This window comes from Schistocerca nitens, chromosome 1 (genome assembly GCF_023898315.1).
Source record: "Schistocerca nitens isolate TAMUIC-IGC-003100 chromosome 1, iqSchNite1.1, whole genome shotgun sequence".
In the NCBI taxonomy this organism is placed as follows: Eukaryota; Metazoa; Arthropoda; class Insecta; order Orthoptera; family Acrididae; genus Schistocerca; species Schistocerca nitens.
In genome coordinates, this window is record NC_064614.1 from 1,192,910,182 (window position 1) to 1,192,933,942 (window position 23,761).

The following is a 23,761-nucleotide window of genomic DNA, read 5'->3' on the forward strand; positions in this document are numbered from 1 at the left end:
TCCAACACGTTGGTAACTGCTGCGGCCGTGGTTATGAAGCGTTTCTTTGCAGATCATCATATTAGTCCACTTCCTCGAAATTTGTCCAGTAGAAAACGTCTTGCAGATAATTTATCTTTATGCGATTTATTACTCACTGGTGAGTTGTAAAGACATGGTACACATCTGTTTCGTCTGCAACGAATACCACAGTTTCTGGACGCATAGAGAATGTACACCAATACAATCTACTTTTTTAGGAGTAGCTGTCTGATCAACCAGGTATTTAGTGCGGCAGAATTGTGAGCGACATGTGCCCGTGTGGACTGCAGGACAAAGCGTTCCGACTCGGTTCCCAGGATCGTTGGGACTAAAAGCAAGACGAGGACACTGCTCACTTTACTTTGAAGACTCAGTCTGATGTTTCATATCGATGGGCTCTTATTGTGGTCAGGTCGTTGCTTGCATTCTCAAGGTTTTCAGATTTATACACGTCCTTCCTTGGGTACGAGGTTAAATCCGCTGATCACAGTGAGAGGCTTCCTTCCATGTTCAAGGATCAAAATCTTTATTTCATTTATCCAACCGTGAATGTAGGTCATGGTATATCCCATTTATTTAATATTACTATGGGAATTTAAGATTATATGGTGTTCCCTGTCTTCTAATTCAGATGTTTTCTGGAATTTTACTACATGTGGTCCATTAGAGGACAAACGTAGTCCTGCTATTGCAGTTTCTCGTTTGTTAATTCAATAACAACACTAAGTTATTCTAAAATTCTTTTTAATTATTTCGCTCTTATAGTCCCTTCTGAAAATTATTACGTTCTAGTAGCATAGTCGCATTTACTCATAAGAAACAGATACCTACGCAAGCATAATTTACTAGACACGTTCAGTCTTCGACAGAATCGTTTTCCAGGTAAGCTGCCATCAGCGGAAATATTTTCAATTCATTGCATGTATTTTGCACCAATTATAAAGTAGGTTTGTATTGCCGGAAACTTCAAGAATTCCTGCTTATCCTGGATATGTTGGAGTGATTATTGTGATTCATGTCCATTTCGAATACGCTTTACACTATACAAAGTGAGGTTTTCCATTCTCACTGTAAGTATCCTCTGTGTAAGAAAGCATACAAATACATTTTCAGATCGTATTGGGAGATTACTTTTTGTTGTTCGTAATGCCGCGTTCACTTAAACACATGTTCAATTCCCCTTAAATTACTCGTTGCGCGATGAACGCATTTCCTACTTCTGGCTGTATCAATCAAAGAGCAGTCAGATCGAGTTTATTTTCATTCATGGGTCAAAAGATTTTATAAAAAGGGGAATACTTGTAGAAAAGTTTCACTTAAATCATTCCAGTTGTGTATTCATCTTAAATTCCAACAGGAGCAGGAGGCTTTCCACTTCATGCAGTCTTCTTGACCGTACCAAGCTGGGAGGCCCAGTAGCAAGACACTGGTTTCGTATTTGGCTGGGCGACCGTTCAAATTTTCGCGCTGATACACACATTTCAGTTTCCTGTAAATCGCTTAAGGCAAATGCCGGAATGGTTTCTTTTAAAACGAGACGGCATTACAGCCTCGTGCTGCGCCTCTAATAACTTCGTCGTCGACGAGACTTAAAACATTAATCTGCGTACCTCTTTTTCGTTGGTCGTGTTTCTCCAGCTATGGAGGCCAGGGGGCCGGAGTCGTTAAATTACGTTTTAGCCATTACTTCCTAGTTTCGTGGCTGGCTTAATAGCAACTTTTTCTTCACTTTTACCTTCTTGGATAGGAATGGTCCCCATTTTTCGCGAGATAGCGTGACTTTCAAGAACACATTCTCAAATTGCAGTCATCTCTGCATTCGGTAAACATCTACTACAGTGTGGGACTTTCCTCACAAAAGACGCATGACAAATGATAGTTCTGCTCACAATCATCAGATTTTCCGATTCTTAGATTGACTGTAACACCAGTTAATAAAATGTTCAGTAGGTCTTCAAGAAGGTCTTTAAGATCACTGTTTGGGTGTCAAAAATTATCAACAGAAATCAATAAATGCATTAATAGGCTTCTGAACTTCTGTTGTGAAGTTCACAACTTGCGCAGGAACTGTTGATTTCCAGATATACAAAAGTTTACAGAGAAATCCGAGTATATATCCATTCAAATGCCGGCCTCTGTGACCGAGCGGTTCTAGGCGCTTCAGTCCGGAACCACGCTGCTGCTACGGTCGCAGGCTCGAATCCTGCCTCGGGCATGGATGTGTGTGATGTCCTTAGGTTAGTTAGGTTTAAGTAGCTCTAAGTCTAGGGGACTCAGATTTTAAGTCCCATAGTACTCAGAGCTATTTGAACCATCCATTCAAATAACATTGGAATTAATATATGGTCGAGAACATTGTGAGTGTTGTTTGAACCATCCACTCAAATAACATTGGAACTAATATACGATCGAGAACATTGTGAGTGTCATGTCAGTAGAAGATCTAGGCGTCACATACATTGGAAAAAGGCACCAGGGTGAACTGGAGTTGTTAAACTCATCCCCTTAAGCGCAAAGTTCCAGATGTTAACTTCATTGTAACTAAATAAGTGAGATTCTCTCCACCTGTCGGGAAACGTGTTGTGCCCTATGTCAAGAGTAGCCAAACGCAAAAGCATAAGTGTGAAAAAATGGTCGCAGTTCAAACATGTAGTGAATAATGGTACCTCTCAATGAAATTGCAGCAGATGACGGGAAGAAATACCATGTGCACTCTCTGGGTGTGTCCGGGAGCCTCATTCAACATCTTGAAGAGTCTGTTCCAGCAACCACTTAGGGATAGGCTGCAATCAACTAGTGATCATGGCGCACGTTTGGACAAACAATGCCTGTCACCTGGACTCTGAGGTCATAAACTTGTAAGATTCCAGCGATTGGCGCAGAGGGGAAAAGAATGTCAGACTTGCTCATGCTGTTTCAACGAAGCTTCCAATCTGCAGCATTGTCCCCGGAACTGATTGTGACCCTGGTTCTGAGTGGAGCGGAAGGCTTGAAACAGAAACTGCGAAGGTTCTATTACAACCTAGACGCGACTTCCTAGACTTCTGGCAGGGCTGAGAACTGTAGGATCCCCATAAATGGATCTGGTGTGCACTCTACTTGAGAGGCTGCCACCCATATAGATGACTGTGTCTGTTTTTTAGAATAGGCGATTCTCCATACAGTCTAGGACACCCAGCAATGTAAGAACCAAAGAAATCACTCACAACCAACTGCCAGAGTTTCAAGCACTCCGAAACACCGTTAAGCTCACATAACACTAGTTACAGAAAGATGATTAAAATACGAAATTGACAGCAGGAGAAAATTAAAGCGTAGTTCAATTAGAAATGGAGGTGTACTTGTCTAAGTAGAAAAGAACCTCATATCCAACAAGCCAGAAATTGATCGGCATTATTTGGGAAAGACTCAGTATCAGGGTTTGGCGTAAGCTTACAACTTACATAGCTAGTTATATGTTCTGTAGATAATCTGGACAATGTCGAACGAGTCCGCCTACAGAAAATGCAAACATAAATGGTTTTAACATTAATGAACACATTATGTGTGTGTGAGACGGATAGAGACAGAGAGAGAGAGAGAGAGAGAGAGAGAGAGAGAGAGAGAGAGTGAGCGAGAGAGAGAGAGCGAGCGAGAGAGAGAGAGCGAGCGAGAGAGAGAGAGAGCGAGCGAGAGAGAGTAATTTTTAGGGTTCTGGACTTCAACCGATAAAAGCGGAAGCTTTATAAGTCGATGTTGTTGTCCGTCTGTCGGTCTGGCTGTCCGACTGTTAAAACCCTTTCTCTCAAGAACGGGTAGACTTACGAAGCTGAAATTTGTCACAATTAGGGTGTACGGTCCCTTGGCGGTGTAAAAACTTAAAGCTTTTATGTCAAGATACGTCAATTTATGTCACATGTTTTGGTACACAGAAAACAATTCAACAAAGTCTATAGTGTACTCCTAGTTTACCTAGAATGATGAAACTTGGCAAGAAGCAATGTTTCACAGTATTAGCACAGGAAAAGATCCAAAAATTGTTAACTTGTAAAAGTATCTTTCTCATTTGTTATCTGTCTGTCTTTCTCTTAAGACCCCTTTTACTCAGGAGTGTGTACACGTACATCTTGCCTGTATCGATATCGATAACAGTCAAAAATCGTCGAGATTCTCGATTCTCGGCATAGTGAAGCACCTATATACACAACTAAGTTTGTACGGAGTCTTCAGTGCGCGAGTTCGGTTCGCACTTATCCTCATCTTCTTTAGAACAGTTTATCAGTCTGTCTCTGTCTCATCGATGTTAAAAACTCCTTTTCTCAGTCAAAGGTACACCTATCACGTTGAAATTTATGTCACATACTAAGATCTAATGTTAAAATCTAAACCTTCTAATCAAGGCAATCAAAAGATACGGCCATTTCTGTCACATATTTTGATATGCGCAGACTCACTCATGAAAACCAGTAGAATCAAGAAATTTAACAAGAAGCAAGGTTTCACAGTACGCGTAAAGGAAAAAATCCAAAAATTCTTAATTTATAAATACATCGCATAATTTTGTTCCATTTGTTCTCAGACTGTTTGTCCGTCTGGAAACATCGTTTTTATTCAGGAACTGGTTGACGTCTGAAGTCCGTACACTGTAGCTCTTGTTCGGCAGAATATTCCTACATTTCTTTAAAATATCTGCCGGCCGCGGTGGTCTCGCGGTTCTAGGCGCGCAGTCCGGAACCGTGGGACTGCTACGGTCGCAGGTTCGAATCCTGCCTCGGGCATGGATGTGTGTGATGTCCTTAGGTTAGTTAGGTTTAAGTAGTTCTAAGTTCTAGGGGACTGATAACCACAGCAGTTGAGTCCCATAGTGCTCAAAGCCATTTGAACCATTTTTTAAAATATCTTCTCACCTTTCTTTACTTTCCTGTTTACAGCGGTATCCATTTTTGCTGTAACGGCCTGACGATCACTGTTTCCCTGTTCTACAGTAAGTTGAAAACTTTGGACCTGTTGGTGACCAGGAGATCTAGTAAGTTACTTTCTCGAGTCGGTTCTCTTATTAGTTTTTCAAGGCATGTTTTAGAATAGACACTCAGAAAAAATTCAACGATTCCCTGACCCAACTACTCACCTTCATTGTTTGAGTCTCCCAAGATTCTATCACATAATACAATAATATGACCAGAAAATTTACACCAATTATTCTTCAAGTTTTCCTTAATGTTTTTAGCCACTACTTCTCCTAAGGAAGTTATATAGAAGCACCTGATGACCATTTTTGATCCATCTTTAACACTTATCTTCACCCAAATTGTTTCGCATTCAGGATTTGTGCTAATCTTTCTAGATTCGGCTATAAACGAGGCTCTACCATCGACGTTCAATCTATTTTTGTGATATACGAGGGTAATCCCAAAAGGAAGGGCTCCTATTTTTTTAAGTACATTGACCTGTTTATTTCTACAATGGTTTACATCGGATTACAGCTTGAACATTTAGCTATTTTTCTACATAGTCACCATTTCTGTTGATGCATTTTTGTAGACGCTGTGGCAGTTTTTGTATGTCCATGTCATACCAGCTCGCCGCCATGCTGTTCAGGGAGCTATGAACCTTTTCTTTCACCTCGTCATCGGAGCTGAATCGCTGGGACCACAATTAACGCTAACAGGTACTGTGAGACTCTGAAAAAACTCAAACTGGCAATTCAGAACCGGAGAAGAGGAATGTTGAGCAAGGGCGTACACATTCTCCATGACAACGCTCACCCACACATCGCTCGGCAAACCGTTGCTCTCCTGCAACAGTTTCAGTGGAACATAATCACCTACCCACCCTATAGTCCGCCGGCCGGAATGGCCGAGCGGTTCTAGGCGCTTCAGTCCGGAACCGCGCGACCGCTACGGTTGCAGGTTTCGAATCCTGCCTCGGGCATGGATGTGTGTGATGTCCTTAGGTTAGTTAGGTTTAAGTAGTTCTAAGTTCTAGGAGACTGATGACCCCAAAAGTTAAATCTCATAGTGCTCAGAGCCATTTGAACCACCCTATTGTCCTGACTAGGCGCCCAGTGACTATCACCTGGTCCCTAGGTTAAAAGAACATTTGGCCGGAAAGCGATTCAGCTCCGACGACGAGGTGAAAGAAGAGCTTCATAACTTTCTGGACAGCATGGTGGCGAGCTGGTACGACATGGGCATACAAAAACTGTAACAGCGTCTACAAAAATGCATCAACAGAAATGGTGATTATGTCGAAAAATAGCTAAATGTTCAAGCTGTAAACTGATGTAAACGATAGTAGAAATAAACAGGTCTGTGTACTTATAAAAAAATAGGAGACCTTACTTTTGGGATTACCATCGTACATTCGAATCGGAATTTGCTGTTAACATGTGGTTTCATATATGCGGATGACCTCCTCCTCCTCATTCGCTCCGGCTCTGAGATTCGAGAAGTCCTCGAATTGATTACCCGTTATGGGGATGCCGCTGGCAGTGCTATGAATGTCGCCAAATCTTCTGCAATGCACATTGGACGAGGCCTCCAGGAGGGTGAAGTGGCACCCCTGCCGCTTGTTCGGACTTTCCGGTACCTGGGCATTACCTTTACCCCCACGGTCACACGCACAGCGGCAACGAATTTCCGTCGCCTGTTACACGTCATCCGCAACGACGTTCGCCAGAACCTCTTGCACCGCCACGACACACTTAAACGGGTTGAGTTTCTTAATCTTTATGTGGCATCAAAATTGGTTCACATCGCGCAAGTTCTCCCTCTGCCGACTGCAATTGGGCGCAACCTTCAGGCGGCTTTTGGCTATTATCTCATGGCTGGTTCCATGTTTAAAGTCCGTTATGAGACACTTACCCTGCCCTCACGGGATGGTGGCGTCGGGCTCGTCAATGTCCGTATGCGAGCTGCAACCTTGTACATGAGTACCATGAGAAAACAGTGGATGGTCCAGGGTACATCTCTAACACGCAGCTTGCTTGAGGTCCTCCTACCTGCTTCCACCTCTCCACCGGTGTCTGTCGGCCATATCGTGTCTCATTTGTCCCATATTTCGACCTTTTTCGTCGACTACAGTTACATACATACCAGTCTCCCAGATACTCGCCCACCCAGGACTAAGGATTTTTACAGCATGTTGCTGCGCTGTGTTCCCCGGAATGTGATGGAGACCAAACATCCCTCCATCCAATGGCCCATAGTGTGGACTACCGTCCACCAGCCCTTCCTCCCTAAGAACGTCCAGGCACTATGGTATCACATAGTCAACAGTAAATTTGCCACGAAGCAGCGACTGCACAACATTGGCTTGTCAGAATCCCCTCTTTGTCTCCTTTGCCAGCAACTGGACACTGATGAACACCGTCTGACATGCGCCTCATCGCAAAATGTATAGCGCTTCGTGCAGCAAATCATTGCCTGCTATCTCCGGGTGCCACCAGACACATTCGAACCTCAAATGTTTTTATACCCGGAGGACAGACATTTTCCCGCCGCCAAATGTCATGCTATTACGTGGGTCAAAGGGTGGGCGGTCGCTTATCTCTTTCATGAGGGACCTAAATCCCGCCTCGACTTCTGGATCAATTTACGAACAGCCCATGCAGCTCTAGAAAACACGCCACGTTACCGAACATTATTTGCTAACTATCTTCGAGCGGTCTTTGTTAGACCTCCACTGAGTTGGGGGCAGCCTGCTTCCCCGGCGGTGTCTGAGTTGAAACCGCCTACGATCGATTCTACTTCTGACCGCCACAGATGGGAGAGCGCGTCGCAGATTGCGCGGATTTTATTTCTTTTTGCTGTTCCTTTTTCTTTAACCAGAATTTATATTTATTTTCCTCTTTCGCCGATGTGTTCACATAATTTCATGATAATAGTGAATATTACAAAAACACATGCAAATAAATAAATAACAACACCGCCTTCCACTACTGTTGATTCCTGTGTCTCTCACTTCTCTAAGCACCACAGGCTCGGTGGTGGTGAGAGGGACACTGTGGCCAGGCCTCGGGTTTCGACCCCTGCCCACTTTGTCCCCCCCCCCCCCCCCCCGAGCCCCACCGGACCAACAAAAAAAAAAAAAAAAAATGCGGGAATCGTTGCAAGCATTTGCTTAAGGGGCTCAGCATTCGTGAGACTCTTCCATGAACGCTGCTGCAGTTAACTAATGGTATGCCATGACGAATGCTACTCTGAGGTCATCCTACAGTGCGCGTAACAAAGACGCGACATATTTTTACTCTGGTCCATACGTAATATTTGTACGCATCTGCTTCACACATTATTTTGCCGTGGACTCTGAAGATAAACAGCGACTGCAGTGTTTAAAGGCCAAGAGCCCGCGTGTACACTGCAGCGCAGCAAATTGCTCGCGCACGCTCCCGCGCGCCTGACGCTAATTGTGTGGTGGCTGTTCTGCGGTGTGCCGCGCGCCGGAGGACTAATTTGCATAAAATGAAGAGCCGCAGTTTATCTTCAAACATCGCGCTTTGCGCTTCCTCTGCGCTGTTTATGTACCGTCTGGCTTCAACGTGCGATTTCACTCCTTCCGAGAAATGCTGCGGGACACGGTTACCGTACGTCAGATTAGCCCAGGAGGACCGTAGAAATAAAAAAAAGAGATCAAGTAATTTAATCCTTGGTGACTAAAACTTAGTATTTCCACACATCGTGAGTCGAGTTGGAGCGGGCAAATTACGGCACTATTTAAACGAAAAATACCCTGCCAGATCATATCGCCTGAGAAAGAAGATCCTACATCCGCGACGAACGTCAGAGGAATAAGGAACTCCTGGACCGTGCACTTATATAAGGGGCCCCACAAGCAGGCAGAAAAGGATATAGTGCTCTGTAAGACTCTTAAAAAGGGTGTCTTCTTTATTCAGAGTAGGTGAATGGCCAAACTTTCCACAGAGGTGTGCTACTTTCACGAACCCTGAGAAACCAGCTGGCTTAGTTGCAGACTAGTAATCCCCCCCCCCCCCCCCCCCGCCACCCCTCTCCCCCGACTCTTTAAGGAATCGAACGCCCACATACCCTACGAGCCGTGCTGCGGCTCGCGTTGGTGCTGTTTGTAGGTTTCCGCCCACTGTTGGAGGCCAGACGGTACCGTTTAGTTGACATGGTTGCGGTTGTTTGTCTTCTCGTGTTGACTGGCGCCACTCGGTTTCGCAAGCGTTGCCTGTCCGCTAGTGGCAGCAGCGGCGGTTATCGATATATAGAAACAGTTGCCCTATCTTTGGGGCGACGTCGTCGTTTTTCCGGATCGTGTGAGTGGGCCAGTTCGGTTGGGGGCTCAGGAGCCAGGTCCGTGCAGTGCCAGAACACGCCGGGACTGCTGGCGGCACGCATGAATTGCCGGATGGAAGGGCTGTGGCCACGAGGGTGCACGACCTCGTCGTAAACTGGATCCTGCAAGCTTTAAGAAGAGTGCATTTCAATCAAAGTAGAGGAACCTCCACCACTGTGATATCTCGCGATTCTCCAGTGACTTAGGTTCGTGTTGCTGATCGTAGCGTCGCCGAGGCGAAGAGCAGCCAGTGGGTTGCTTGGGGAAGGCGGATCTGATTAGCTTTCCCCGACTTCTTACTATTTACTGCGGTCAACTTGTTACGATTTGTTAAGTTCAACCAGCGGTAATTTTTATTGCCTGGTGGCCGCTAACGCCCCAGTTACCTGCCCTCTAGGCCAGCGTATGTAACGGCAGTTTACGTTTCCTCGCCTTGCCGCTGCTGTCCGGTAAGGCGTATAGTTTTGACAGCTTTCTTGATTGTAGGCTGGTTGGTGATTCATCTACCCTGGTGGTAGTGATTCCTTTCTCGTTCTGGGCGCTCTAAACACAGTATTCTGGGGACGTAGTGCAGACTGCCAGTTCCGGCTTTGGCGTATTGTTCCATCGATGCATTTGGTTTATGGGACGTTGGGTAGCTTCAGCAACATTATCATTAGTCATTCGTTAGACTAATACTAAAATGTAAACTTTCACGGCCGGAAATATCATGTCCATTATAATTATCCGGGCTGTTATGCCGTGGTCGGTTGATGAATTCTGAGGTGATTCCCAACGTTTCGTCTCCGACTGCGGGAGACATCTTCAAGGGGGTCCGTAGCTTGATGGAAGGTCCAACACACACACTGGCTCGCTACTGACTGCCGCTAAATTCCGTGTCCGCGCGCACCCGCGCCGCGGCGTGACGTCACGTGTTTTGAAAACGTCAGTGCAATTGGCCGCTGTCCGTCGCCGTCGATCGCCGTTGCCATCACCCAATAGTGGACGAGTGGTACACATCTTCTTTAACACCGGCATCCATATACCGTTTAATTTGACGCCCTCCTCCTTTCGGTTGAAATTATTTGGGTGTTTAGCGATTTCGATTGCCTCCCTGTAGAGCCTTTCGTAGTATCCGCTCGTGGCCGCTAGTACTTGCGTCTCCTCGAAACGAATATTGTGGTTCCCTGGCTGGAAAGCATGCTCCGCAACAGCTAATCGTTCCGTTTCTCCTCTTCTACAATTTCCCTTGTGCTCTTCCAAACGTTTAGAAACAGTTCTTTTGGTGGTACCCACATAAACATCACCACAGCTGCATGGGATCCTATACACTCCAGATTTTTCCAATGGTTTGCGAGCGTCCTTGGCAGGCCTAAGGTATTCCTGTATCTTCCTGGTGGGCTTGTAAATTACGGTAATATTCCGCTTCGTCAAGATCCTCCCTATTCTTTCCGTTACATTTTTAACAAACGGCAGGAAAACCTTAGATTTTGCAGTAGCCTGTACGTCAGTATGATTTCTGCGTGGCTGCCTCAACGCACGTTTTATTTCGGCGGACGAATATCCGTTCTTCGTTAGTGCATTGTGGAGATGTTCCACCTCAGCGTCGAGCAACTCAGGTTCACAAATATTTCTAGCTCTGTCCGCTAACGTCTTGATAACACCCCGCTTCTGTTGTGGGTGGTGGTTGGAATCCCGGTGCAAATAACGGTCCGTGTGCGACGGACAGCGGCCAATTGCACTGACGTTTTCAAAACACGTGACGTCACGCCGCGGCGCGGGTGCGCGCGGACACGGAATTTAGCGGCAGTCAGTAGCGAGCCAGTGTGTGTGTTGGACCTTCCAACAAGCTACGGACCCCCTTGAAGATGTCTCCCGCAGTCGGAGACGAAACGTTGGGAATCACCTCAGAATTCATCAACCGACCACGGCATAACAGCCCGGATAATTATAATGGACATTCGTTAGACTGCCACTAGTCTGAGTTACCATCTTGTGAATGCAACTCTCGCGAAAATGTTTGTTGCCGGACCTTCTCAGAAAAAAATGGCTCCGAGCACTGTGGGACTCAACATCTGAGGTCATCAGTCCCCTAGAACTTAGAACTACTTTAACCTAACTAACCTAAGGACATCACACACATCCATGCCCGAGGCAGGATTCGGATCTGCGACCGTAGCAGTCGCGGACCTTCTCAGAGGTCGAGTCCTGGAGCACCGTCTGTGGCCCCTTGGTTCTTAGTTCTTGTAAGACATGTGTGTTCTAAAAGGATGTATGATGGCCAGTAGTCCAGTGTAACGCTCCTACAGCCTACGACTTCTGCGGGTATAATCTGCCTCAGTACCCATTAAGAAACTTGTGTACTGGTCCTTGTGTTTTATTATTGTATTATTTATTACAATACCTTGTAATGCCTACATTACAGGTTATATATGTCTAGTTAATAATTCTGGTCACCTTCTGGTATAAATATAGCAGTGTAGTGTTCAGTGGATGTTAAGGGTTGTGATACAAAGTTTACCATCATCTTATTTCACCCGTTTGGTGACCAGTTGCTTGTTTTTTAATTAACCTTTGTTATTGTATTTGCTGTTTCACAGCAGGTTTCTAAAATTTTTTATATTATTGCCGTTCCTGGCGTGTAAAGCCTTCAGCTGTGATTGTGGTCATTTGCCTTAAAATTCTAATTTGGTATTTGTATTTTAGCAGTAAGCCTTAAAACCTTATTGACCATTCCTGGTGTCTGGTGCCTTCTGCTGTGTTTGTGGCGACTTACCTTTAATATTTCAATATCTGTAATTTGTAAGTTGCAGCGAGTTTTAAATAATTCTTAATTTATTGCCATTTCTCGCGTGTAAGGCCTTCTGCCCAGATCACAGTGGCTTGCTTTTAAAACATTATCTGCTGTATTTGTATTTAATGGTGATTTGCTAAATTGTAATTCACTGAAAACACTATTATTTACACAGTTGTTTATTCCTTCATTAATAACGTGTTGTATTTTTATTTATTGTTAAGTCTTCAATTACTGGTGTTTAAAATAAATTGTGTGTAACTGTAAAAGGCAACCAACAGTTACTGATTACGACCCCGTCCACAATCTTAACCGAATCCTGCCTTCCCTTGTCTGCCAAGTTTTACCCTGCAACGTCAGATTACTTTACAAATGAGTTAGTGTGCTAAATATCGGTCGCTATGCACGTAAAACTACGCGTTCCAGTCACATTAATTTGACCACCGCTTATATTCCACTCACAGACGACAGGTGGCAGCACTAGCAGTGGAGGGAATACAAAGCGTGTCGGCGGGACGCGGAAGAGACGCCACAGATCGACACAAGTCTGCACTTGTCCTTGGGGATCACGTCCTCACCTACATGCAGTGTGTTCGTCCTCGGCATGATGGCGTCTACCGGCAGCACGACGCAATGTGTCACACAGCTAGCAGTGTACGAGCGTGGTCGAAGAGCTCCAGCGTGAGCTTACCGTACTAGCCTGGCCACCAGACTCCTCGAATTTAAACCGAATCGAGAATCTGTGGGACCACCTCGTTCAGGGTCTTTGCGCCTTGGATCGTCGATCGAGAACCCTAGTGCAGCTGGCCACGGCGCTGGAGTCCAGATGGCTCCACATCCCTTTCGGTACCTTCCAGAACTTCAGTGTCTCTCTCTTGAGCGTCTAGCAGCGATCTGCACTGCGAGAGGTGGTTATTGCAGCTTTTGACAGGCAGCCACTTTAATGTGACTGGACAGTGTATTACGTTGGTTCTATTAGTTGCTGATTATTCATCCATAGACTAACGAAAAGTCAAAATCAAACCTGGCAAATCAAAAAAGTGGCAACTCTTTTGTATGTTCATGTAAGACTTTTTGGCAAACAGTTCATAGTTTTAAGAAAACTTCTTTCATGTGTCTCATTGTTTATGACGTCTTATCTCCTGAGATATATGCCGTCTAATGATATACGCTCCTGGAAATGGAAAAAAGAACACATTGACACCGGTGTGTCAGACCCACCACACTTGCTCCGGACACTGCGAGAGGGCTGTACAAGCAATGATCACACGCACGGCACAGCGGACACACCAGGAACCGCGGTGTTGGCCGTCGAATGGCGCTAGCTGCGCAGCATTTGTGCACCGCCGCCGTCAGTGTCAGCCAGTTTGCCGTGGCATACGGAGCTCCATCGCAGTCTTTAACACTGGTATCATGCCGCGAAAGCGTGGACGTGAACCGTATGTGCAGTTGACGGACTTTGAGCGAGGGCGTATAGTGGGCATGCGGGAGGCCGAGTGGACGTACCGCCGAATTGCTCAACACGTGGGGCGTGAGGTCTCCACAGTACATCGATGTTGTCGCCAGTGGTCGGCGGAAGGTGCACGTGCCCGTCGACCTGGGACCGGACCGCAGCGACGCACGGATGCACGCCAAGACCGTAGGATCCTACGCAGTGCCGTAGGGGTCCGCACCGCCACTTCCCAGCAAATTAGGGACACTGTTGCTCCTGGGGTATCGGCGAGGACCATTCGCAACCGTCTCCATGAAGCTGGGCTACGGTCCCGCACACCGTTAGGCCGTCTTCCGCTCACGCCCCAACATCGTGCAGCCCGCCTCCAGTGGTGTCGCGACAGGCGTGAATGGAGGGACGAATGGAGACGTGTCGTCTTCAGCGATGAGAGTCGCTTCTGCCTTGGTGCCAATGATGGTCGTATGCGTGTTTGGCGCCGTGCAGGTGAGCGCCACAATCAGGACTGCATACGACCGAGGCACACAGGGCCAACACCCGGCATCATGGTGTGGGGAGCGATCTCCTACACTGGCCGTACACCACTGGTGATCGTCGAGGGGACACTGAATAGTGCACGGTACATCCAAACCGTCATCGAACCCATCGTTCTACCATTCCTAGACCGGCAAGGGAACTTGCTGTTCCAACAGGACAATGCACGTCCGCATGTATCCCGTGCCACCCAACGTGCTCTAGAAGGTGTAAGTCAACTACCCTGGCCAGCAAGATCTCCGGATCTGTCCCCCATTGAGCATGTTTGGGACTGGATGAAGCGTCGTCTCACGCGGTCTGCACGTCCAGCACGAACGCTGGTCCAACTGAGGCGCCAGGTGGAAATGGCATGGCAAGCCGTTCCACAGGACTACATCCAGCATCTCTACGATCGTCTCCATGGGAGAATAGCAGCCTGCATTGCTGCGAAAGGTGGATATACACTGTACTAGTGCCGACATTGTGCATGCTCTGTTGCCTGTGTCTATGTGCCTGTAGTTCTGTCAGTGTGATCATGTGATGTATCTGACCCCAGGAATGTGTCAATAAAGTTTCCCCTTCCCGGGACAATGAATTCACGGTGTTCTTATTTCAATTTCCAGGAGTGTAATTTTGCAAATACCAGAGAATATTTCACTTCAGTTTGTCTTCTCATTTTGCCCTGAAAACATGATTTCTAATGTATAAACCGGGTACTTGGCTGCATCCTACATTTTTGATGCACTTAATCTGTAACGCTATTCTAGACCCAAATTATGATATTTTGGTGCATTACCTGTAGTTAATGTCGTTCGTTGTATGTACACGTTATCTGACCACTGGTTTATGGTTATACAGAGTTTTGGACGTACAGGTGCAGATATTTTTGTTGGTGACTGATGACAGTGTACCGAATTACATTACGCCGGTATGTACTTCATTACCAGACTAAGAATTATACCCATTAGGAGCAGCATGCTTTTAGGTTGGTTAGTACCCCCAAGTAGACGTCACCTTTAAGCCATTAATGGTTACTCTCCTTCGAGCAGCAGGTCAGGTGCTAAAGTGTGCATGCTTGGTAAAAGTTTTCGTTAAGTTCATTGCCCACCAGAAGTGCCTGGTAAAGGAAACTACGCCGGAAGACGAGTTGATAATTTCACTTAAAAGGATTGAAGTTAAATGGATTATCGATTATTTCGAGGAGGGTAAGACTACTAAGAATATAAATAGGTACTGCGTAGCAAGTGCGACAGTATGAGAGTATTTATAATTTAGAAAAAAGAGTTGCTAATTTATTGATTCTGTCAATTCAGGACAGCTCATCTTTTCTGCTCATGGCATAGTTTTGGACCGCATTGGTATTGAAAATTACAACCTCTTACAGTTATTTAAAAAAATGAAATTTAACGCAGGGCAATGTCGCTAATAATTGAAAATGACACGTTATAACTGCAGACGATTCAGATTGATAAACCTGCAAGGTAATAAGTATATACTGTTGTTGTTGTGGACTTCAGCCCAGAGACTGGTTTGATGCAGCTCTCCATGCTACTCTATCCTGTGCAAGCTACTTCATTTTCCATTACCTACTGCAACCTACAGCCTTCTGAATCTGCTTAGTGTATTCATCTCTTGGTCTCCCTCTACGATTTTTACTCGCCACGCTGCCCTCCAATACTAAACTGGTGATCCCTTGATGCCTCAGGACGTGTCTTACCAACCGATCCCTTCTTCTAGTCAAGTTGTGCCACAAATTTCTCTTCTCCTGAATTCTGTTCAGTACCTCCTCATTAGTTATGTGACCTACTCATCAAATCTTCAGCATTCTTCTTAGCAACGCATTTCGAAAGCTTCTATTCTCTTCTTGTCCAAACTATTTATTGTCCATGTTTCACTTCCATACATGGTTACACTCCATACAAATACTTTCACAAACGACTTCCTCACACTTAAATCTATACTCGATGTTAACAAATTTCTCTTCTTCAGAAACGCTTTCCTTGCCATTGCCAGTCTACATTTTATATCCTCTCTACTTCAACCATCATCAGTTATTTTGCTCCCCAAGTAGCAAAACTCATTTACTACTTTAAGTGTCTTATTTACTAATCAAATTCCGGCAGCATCACCCGATTTAATTCGACTACATTCCATTATCCTCGTTTTGCTTTTGTTGATGTTCATCTTATATCCTCCTTTCAAGACATTGTCCATTCTGTTCAACTGCTCTTCCAGGTCCTTTGCTGTCTCTGACAGAATTACAATGTCATCGGCGAACCTCAAAGTTGAAACGTCCCCTTTGAACAATTATGCATGACTGTGCCTAAACTGACACACAATATTTTTAGAGCAACGCAATCTGACTTTCAAAAATCCCTACAAAAGAATGGCCCTGACTAACATTAACCTATACGTTTCACAAATCACTTACCTCACAAAAATCTTCGTTACTCGAACTACTGCAATACAGTGAGCGCCACTGCTGCCAGCTAAATAAAAGATTCAAACTACTGAAGGCACTAACTACTGATAGGCACAGTTAGCAAAAGAAAGATTTTGATAGAGAGCAAACAACGTATTTACCTTAATATTGTTCAAAAGTCATATTATATATATCAGTTCATGACATCCAGTCTTACAAATTTACTCTTTCTTAATGAGACACGTCCAGATCGTCCGCTCTCAAAATTCCGCCATCTCTCTCCCCACATCCACCACTGCTGGCGGCTCACCTCCAACTGCGCAACGCTACGCACTGTTAACAGCCAACAGCCCAACACTACAATAGCGAATATTACAACAATGCCACCCAGCCACAGACTGCACACAGCACAGCCAGTGATTTTCATACAGAGCGCTACGTGGCGTTACCAATATAAAAACCTAAACAGCCTACTTACAAAGTTTTTATTTCTTCTCCATGGATTTTAATACCTACTTCGTATTTTTCTTTTGTTTCCTTTACTGCTTCCTCAACATACAGATCAAATAACATCACTCCCTTCCCAACCACTGCTTCCCTTTCATGCCCCTCGACTCTTATAACTGCCAACTGGTTTCTGTACAAATTGTAAATAGCCTTTCGCTCCCTATATTTTACCCCTGCCACCTTCAGAATTTGAAAGAGAGTATTCGACTCAACATTGTCAAAAGCGTTCTCTAAGTCTACAAATGCAAGAAACGTAGGTTTGCCTTTCCTTAATCTATTTTCTAAGATAAGCCGTAGGGTCAGTATTGCCTCACGTGTTCCTACATTTCTGCGTAATCGAAACTGATCTTCACCGAGGTCGGCTTCTACCAGTTTTTTCCATTCGTCTGTAAAGAATTCGTGTCAGTATTTTGCAGCCGTGGCTTATTAAACTGATAGTTGGGTAATTTCCACATCTGTCAACACCTTCTTTCTTTGAGATTGGAATTATTATATTCTTCTTGAAGTCTGAGGGTATTTCGCCTGTCTCATACATCTTGCTCACTGGATGGTAGAGTTTTGTTAGGCCTGGCTCTCCCAAGGCTGTCATTAGTTCTAATGGGATGTTGTCTACTCCCGGGGCCTTGTTTCGACTTGGATCTTTCAGTGCTCTGTCAAACTCTTCATGCAGTTTGTCCCATTTCATCTTCATCTACATTCTCTTCCATTACTATAAAACTGTCCTCAATAACATCACCCTTGTAGAGACCCTCTGTATACTCCTTCCACCTTTCTGCTTTCCCTTCTTTGCTTAATACTGGGTTTCCATCTGTGCTCTTGATATTCATGCAAGTCGTCCTCTTTTCTCCAAAGGTTTCCTTAATTATCCTGTAGGCTGTATCTATCTTACCCGTAGTGAGATAAGCCTCTACATCCTTACATTTGTCCTCTAGCCATGCCTGCTTAGCCATTTTGCACTTCCTGTCGATCTCATTTTTGAGACGTTTGTATTCCTTTTTGCCTGCTTCATTTAGTGCATTTTGTATTTTCTCCTTTCATCAATTAAATTCAATATCTCTTCTGTTATCCAAGGATATATATTAGCCCTCGTCTTTTTACCTACTTGATCCTCTGCTACCTTCACTATTTCATCTCTCAAAGCTACCCATTCTTCTTCTACTGTATTTCTTTCCCCCATTCTTGTAAATCGTTCCGTAATGCTCTCCCTGAAGCTCTCTACAACCTCTGGTTCTTTCAGTTTATCCAGGTCCCATCTCCTCAATTTCCCACCTTTTTGCAATTTCTTCAGTTCATAACCAATAGATTTTGGTCAGAGACCACATCTGCTCCTGAGTCTCCGTCTTACCATTATATAATCTATCTGATACCTTCTAGTATCTCCAGGGTTCTTCCATATATACAACCTTCTTTCATGATTCTTGAACCAAGTGTTAGCTATGATTAAGTTATGCTCTGTGCAAAATTCTACCAGGCGGCTTCCTCTTTCATTCCTTACTCCCATTCCATATTCACCTACTACGTTTCCTTCTCTTCCTTTTCCTACAGTCAAGTTCCAGTCACCCACGACTATTAAATTTTCGTCTCCCTTCACTACCTGAATAATTTCTTTTATCTCATCATACATTTCATCAATCTCTTCGTTATCAGAGGAACTAATTGGCATATAAACTTGTACTATTGTGGTAGGTGTGGGCTTCGTATCTATCTTGGCCAGAATAATGCGTTCACTGTGCTGTTTGTAGTAGCTTACCCGCATTCCTATTTTCCTATTCATTATTAAACCTCCTCCTGCATCACCCCTATTTGATTTTGTATTTATAACTCTGTATTCAACTGATCAGAAGTCTTGTTCCTCCTGCCACCGAAATTCACTAATTCCCACTATATCTAACTTTAACCTATCCATTTCCCTTTTTAAATTTTCTAACCTACGTGCCCGATTAAGGGACCTGACATTCCACACTCCGATCCGTAGAACGCCAACTTTCTTTCTCCTGATAACAACGTCCTCCAAAGCAGTCCCCGCCCGGAGATCCGAATGGGGGACTATTTTACCACCGGAATATTTTACCCAAGAGGACGCCATCATCATTTATCGATACAGTAAAGCTGCATGCCCTCGGGTATATACTAACAACTGAAATAAGTTTCAGTGATTTTAACTCAGATTTCCTGCGTATCGCAATGAGTCATCTTAACGATTTGGTTATTTGAGATTTACAAATATCCTTCTTCCTCTATCCAACCTCCGTCCACATGTTTTAGAATGAAACGACACCAATGATCGGCGCACTGATTCTTGCCAGAGAAATTACAAATATGATAGCACAAGTAACAAGTTAATGATTATTTATAGCAACTGTGGGACACTGAAACCTTGCAAACCACCTAAGATAACCTGATTCCAATGGCACACCGTACTTAAATGAGATCTGGCATAACACAGTCGTCGGAGGTCAGTCGCACAGTCGTTTTAAAATAACGTTTCTACAGCTATGTTCCTGCTCTGCAAGCAACCTTCCTATGCGTGGCGGAGGATATTTCTGGTACCACTACCTGATCCGCTCCTTTCCTGTTATATTACAGGTTTCATAAAGCAGCAAGGGTAGCAGCAATGTGTGGTGTGACTCCACCATTTCCCAGATTGCGTTAGCAGCGCTGGGAAAGATCGCATACCTGGTAAACGCCATTCTGTTTTGATGATCTGGTCTCTAGGTAGTGCATGTAAAAGCGTTGCGAAATGAAGATAACAAGTAAAATGAAACAGCAACTAGTGGAACAAATTTTTGTCATTGAACTTACAACTTAGTCACAAGCGAGAATCTGAAGTCAAATACTGCGCACACTTGCGCTTGTGAGAAATGATCCCGATAAGTAACTGACATTACGACTATTATTTCTAAACATAGGGGAAAACATCGCACCAGGAACACACGAAATATTGACTGAGTGTTGCGTAAGGACGAGGCGTGCTAGAGAGAGAGACGTGAGCAGCTAGACATGCACATGCGTGAGCGAATGTCTGTGTTTTTGCAACGAGAGTATGCTCGCACTTGTTCCAGCTGCCGTGGTGTCATCTGAGAGTAATTTATACCTCCGTGTCTGCAACACTGCGAGCCTTTTTTAATGCTTGTTTGTGAATGCATTTTACTTCTTATTATTGTCTGCAGTTCCTTTCGTATTACCGTTCGTATATCGGCGTGAAGTGGTTATGTTCTTGAGGCTATTAAGATAATAAGCAGTAAACTTTGACAATTAGCGTTAATTACTTCACACTCGTAACGGGTGCTGTAGCTAACAGTAGTCCGTTTAGTGAGGTTGACGCAATCACGAATGGTATAAAGAAATGCATCTTACACTCTGACAATTAGAAACTGAATTTACTACACCTGTCAGAGAAGAAATAAAATTTGCTAAGGAACAAACGGCCCCGGATTGTTGACAGAGTTAGCTCATTTCATACGTTTCGCTTTCCGACGCAGCCGTCTGTTCATTTTATGTAGCTCTCACGGTATTAAACAAGCAAAGGTGAAACGAAATTTTAAAATGTTTAGCGATCTTACGTAGTAGATAGAAAAATACTCACGAAAAATATCCAGTGAATTGTTTGTCCACAGTTCATCAGTCGTTACCTTGATGGGAAGTAATTACGTGTAGTGTCCCCCAGGGTTCCAGCTTGCTCCATCTGCTTTAGCTTGGATATATTAAAGACATTTTATATTGCTAGCCACTGTAGTTTCTTTTGCTGCAGATGACACAAAACTTGTGATAATTAGTCAGGTGCAGTTTCTGCGATGTCTGCTAATGGCATCCTCATGTGCATTAACTATATTCGCAGACCGCACCTTGCGCCAGCCGTAGCGGTAATGGAAGTCGGCAGTCGTAAATAATGCAGCCTACGTTACGTTTCTGAAGAAGAGAAATTTGTTGACATCGAGTATAGATTTCACCGTCAGGAAGTCGATTCTGAAAGTATTTTAAGGAGTGTAGCCATGTATGGAAGTGAAACGTGGACGATAAATAGTTTGGACAAGAAAAGAGTAGAAGCTTTCGAATTGTGGTGCTACAGAAGAATGCTGAAGATTAGATGGGTAGATCACATAACTAATGAGGACGTATTGAACAGAATTGGGAAGGAGGAAACATTTGTGGCATAAGTTGACTAGAAGAAGGTATCGGTTGGTAGGACATGTTCTGAGGCATCAAGGGATCACGAATTTAGTATTGGAGGGCAGCATGGAGGGTAAAAATCGTAGAGGGAGACCAAGAGATGAATACACTAAGCAGATTCAGAAGGATGTAGGCTGCAGTAGGTACTGGGAGATGAAGAAGCTTGCACAGGATAGAGTAGCATGGACAGCTGCATCAAACCAGTCTCTGGACTGAAGACCACAACAACAACGTTACGTGATGCTATCGAGCGAGATCAGTGAGCGACGTGACATGGTGATCAGGGCACTGAACCATCAGTGAAGAGTTTCCGAAGATCAAACGCAGATTCAATCTTCCACATTAACTTTCTCCGTAATTTTCCAACATTGTTTAAAGCAGCTACTCGGGTGGTTGTTTTGGAAGGTAAAAGGGTGGTTCTTTTCACCATCGTCGTCCAGTCCAAGGTCTTCCTCCGTCTCTAATGACTCCGTCGTCGACGAACTGCGTCTTCCTTCTTTACTTTTGTCTCCGGTAACATTGTTTCAGTAATGCAGGCTCTTTCTTTCAGTCTTCTGAATTCCACTTCATACCTACCTGTCACGTAAAAATGTATTCTGAAGGGTTCGAACTTAAATAGTGGCAACTATTTATTCGCAACCGATACAAAAGAGTTACATGCTTGCACCTGTTACTGTCCTTCAAAGTAGTCACCAGCATTGTGACCCGTTGCCGACGATGTGGAAGGCGTAGTATACCGTTAGAAGAGCCTGTTCTGTTGTTGGTGCGAATGGAGCGGTCTACTGCCTGTCGAATCTCTGGAACAGTTCTGAAGCGAATGCCACGAAGTGGTTCATTCATCTTCGGAATCAAATCAAAGTCACAAGGACTTAGATCCGGGGAGTATGGTGGATGGTACAGTACTTCCCAATCCCATCGACCGAACAGAGCAGCCACAGCTTGCGCTGTATGCGCCCGCGTAATGTCGTGCAAAATGATGGGTGAGTTGCGCAGAAAGTGTCGCCGCTTCTTTCGCAAAGCTAGTCGCAGGTGATGCTCCATAAACGAACAGTAATACTGTGCATTGACGGTCTGCCGTGGAGGAACGTAATGCGTTAGGATAACACCATCTCAGTCGTACAGGAGAATCACCATAAATTTCACCATACAGGGGCTCTGACGAAGTTTCGACTTTCGCGGCGACCCATAATGACGCCATTCGTTAGACTGGTGTTTCAGTTTTGGCTCGTACGATGTGGCCCATTCTCATCCAGTGTTACGATACGGCGTAAGAAAGCCTCTCCTTCGCGCTCATAGCGCTCCAAGTGCGTCTGAGCAGCATCGTAACTCATCCATTTCTGTATTTCCGTCAAGTGATGCGGATCCCTCCGTGATGCAATTTTTCGCGTGCCCAGGCGTTCCTTCGGGATGCGAAGTACAGTCGTATGCGCTAATCCGGTTTCGTGAGCGAGCTCACGAATCGATGGCGTCGATCACTGTCCACTAACGCGGCAACAACATGCACTTCTTCTTCAGAGACGCTAGGACGACCTCCCCGATGTATGTCTGTACACAGTTTGCCGACGTTCGTTGAAGGCTTTCACCCAACGGGCCACTGTTCTGTACGGTAATGCCGATTCCCCGCACACCTCTTGAAGACCTTGATGACACTGTCGCGTTTTACGACCTCTGGCACATTCAATCTTGATACAACTCCGCTATTCCTGTTTCGAAAACATAGTGATACCGTTACGTTAGACCGCTCGCTCACAAGTGACTGTGTTTCCCTCGACTGTGCGCACGCCGGAGGTAATGTAGGCATGTCAACAAAGTGTGCTATCAGCGACAATAGTAGATTCCATAGCATAGTGTCTCCACAGCAGAGTTGCCACTATTTAAGTTCCAACCTACCTATATTTAGTTTTCTAGAGTCCCAACTTTCACATGCTTATCAAGTTTAAGTAACCACGCAAATCAACGATGTAACGTTTCCTTCCATATCGGTAGAGCTCACCTTTACTTCTAACCATGCAAATCAACGATATAACGTTTCCTTCCATATCAGTAGACCTCACCTTTACTTCTAAGTTAGTGCGATCGACGCATCAAATGGTTTGAGATGAATCTGAATCACTCCACCTGCAGATGAATCCTCATATGACACAACGGTCGGTGAGTAACGTATCATCGGCGCGAGTTCGTAATGAGATCACTTCCACTGTATAGCAGTTTTTTTGCTCGTGTAACAGCGCGCCAAGCGGTCCCAAGTCGATCTGTTACATGCGGCGTCTAGTGAGCCCAGATCGTGTTGTTTAAAGGAGTTTGTAATTTTTTCTTACAAACAGAAGCGTGCACAGAGCAATAAATTCTAGAAATAAGGAGAAGACAACAGTTTGGTCGTTTTAGGTTTTCTACGATCCCAGAAGCATTGCCAGGTGTGTTAAACCAAATATGGGACAATGATGAACCAAAAAATACGCAGGATCTCTTTACCGACATCAGTATAAAAGGGCGTTGATATCAAAGTAAAAAAAAACCGTATCTTGCTGATTAGCCACAAAGAGGTGCCCTTCTTTTAAAACAAATAATTCGGGGCGTGTTTGTAACCATTTGTTAACTCACAGTTTTAATTACGTTTGGTACGACACCT

General features: G+C 44.6%; 1 protein-coding gene across 1 annotated transcript in view; it reads right to left on the reverse strand.

The window, feature by feature from the left end:
* LOC126233427 (uncharacterized) overlaps positions 1-23,761 on the reverse strand; it is a 511,079-nt gene that overhangs the window by 209,953 nt on the left and 277,365 nt on the right. The window lies entirely within an intron of this gene.